The following is a 2,369-nucleotide window of genomic DNA, read 5'->3' as shown; positions in this document are numbered from 1 at the left end:
GTCAGGGCGGCTAGGGTCTGGAACCAACTTCCAAGAGAAGTGGTGCTGGCTCCTACCCTGGGGGTTTTTAAGAGGAGGTTAGATGAACACCTTGCTGGGGTCGTTTGACCCCAGTACTCTTTCCTGCCATGGCAGGGGGTCGGACTAGATGATCTACTCAGGTCCCTTCCGACCCTAGAAACTATGAAACTATTTATTCTATGTATGCTAGAACAATTGGTTTATTGTCTGAAAGGCCCAATCCTGCCTCAGGATCCATTAGCACTGGAATATAGTAAATGTTGCATCTTTATTAGATTATCTAATGAAATCTTAGCATTGTTTCACATTGGCTTCAATCCAGATACTGTAGCAAAAGTAGATTTTTCTGAACATAAAAAGAGTAAAGATAGCATTCACAACAGGGGTTAAGTGTCTAATGAGTTATTATGGTGTAGATAATTTGGCTCTCAAATTATTAATTAAAAAGCAATAAATTGCATATGAAGTAAATTTGCAGAGTCCCAGTGTTGGAAAACCGTCCCATGCAGCCCTGGGTCAGGTACCTAAGCTCTGTGGAAGAGCAAATCAGCCCAGTTTTTCCTACTGGCCAGCTGCCAAGTGCAGAGTCAACTTGGATGACCCTTGAAGGTTCCTATGTCTCCCCATTCATTGCATAGGAAGCCTAGCACCTAACCCTAGGGATCTGGATTATCTTCTCAGGCTGATGCTTAAGTGTCCATTTGAATCCAGCCCTAATTTTTTAAGCATGAGTTTGTGCCAAAATATGGCAGCATGTCTAAGGATCACACTGCTGAGCAAGAAATGGATTTCTTCCTTTTGGATTTATTACTATACCTGGAAGGCTTTGTTCAGTTCTAGGCATGTCAGTACCAGAAAACTATGGACAAGTTATCACTAAGAGAGGAGCCACAAATTATTATATATATTAATATATTAAAGGGTTAAGTGGTTTGATTTATAAGAAAAAAGGCTGAATATGCACAGCTTGGTTAAATGGCCATTAGGCACAAAGTATGAATATAATATAAGGGTACAAATATTTGAAAGGCAGGCTATAAAAATGAAAAGTAAGAGAAGTCTCTAGGATGGCACAAGGACAAATAAAGATCTATGAAATGCAACTGAAAAAGAAAATTTGGTCTGAATATCACAAGAAGTCCTTAACAGTAAAAGCTTTTGGACTGTGGAATATTCTCTCCAGAGAAAGCATCAAAACAGCATGGCTTGGCATATCTATAACAGCACTGTCCAATGTCTTACAGATCAACTTACAACTTAGAGATCAATCCTGTACTGGCAGGAACACAAAATAAATGACCTACTTGAGGTAACTGGCCTTTCTTCTATTTATGAAAGAGGGAAAATGGGTATCAGAAAATGAGACGGCTCCCAAAAGCTTGTGTATTACCCAAGGATCTGATTTTCTAATTAGTATGCAAGGCATCTGGGAATTACATCAGATGTTTTCATAAAGGTGAAAGTTTGTTTCAAAAGTAGTTGCTTATATATAACTCCTGTAACAAACTTTTACCTTTCTAAGGACAGACATAACACAAGGTTTAAGTGATTACTGGTTATTGGATTAAATAAAAAATTAAGTTATAAAACCAGGCAGAAATACTATCTCAGTCTCTTTCCAAGCCTTCACAAACTGAAACAAGGAATGACATACAATTAACTGGTCATTCCGTCTTCTTCCAACAACTCATAAAAGAAACACATGGGTAAGACCCATCAAATTACAAAGATTTGTTTCAGCTGCTACAATGGTGTTGCTAGTATGGGGGGAGCATCGCTTTTTTTTTTCTTTGTTTGTTTGGTTGTTTCCTTTTTAGCCAATTTACGTGTGTTCACAACTGGTTTGTTTTAAAGTGATTTTACTTAAACTGATGCAAAATGAAACTAGAGAAAGCCCCATCTCCCTTCCAGCAATTGGGAAGTCATGCATCTAATGTATTGGGTGCCTACTAGTAGACAGAGGCCAATTCACCCTTCTCCCTTCCTTAGTAACTTCTGGCTTCCATGTACAGGGCACGTCCAGACAAGTGTGCATGTGCCTCTCACCCCGCCTCAAACCCCTTTGAAGTGAGGCAAGAGGCATGTGCAGAAATGAAAAAATGTTCCCCATGTTGCAAGTTTGCAACACGGGGAGAAAATTAGACCCCTGGAAATCCAGGGGTCTAAAAAAACTGCTCCACAATAGAGCGGAGCAAGGCATGGTTCCAGACCGTGCCCGGAGCCAGTCCTCCAAAAGAGATGCTCTGGTTTCGGCCAGAGCGTCTGTTTGGTGCTCCTGCTGCCCACAGCCCCTGGCGCTGTCCAAGGTAAGTGGAGGGGCAGGGTTCACAGGTGTGGATGGGTGAGAG

This window comes from Gavialis gangeticus, unplaced genomic scaffold (genome assembly GCF_001723915.1).
Source record: "Gavialis gangeticus isolate Ggan-Ray unplaced genomic scaffold, GavGan_comp1, whole genome shotgun sequence".
Lineage (NCBI taxonomy): Eukaryota > Metazoa > Chordata > Crocodylia > Gavialidae > Gavialis > Gavialis gangeticus.
This window is presented reverse-complemented; position numbering follows the sequence as displayed.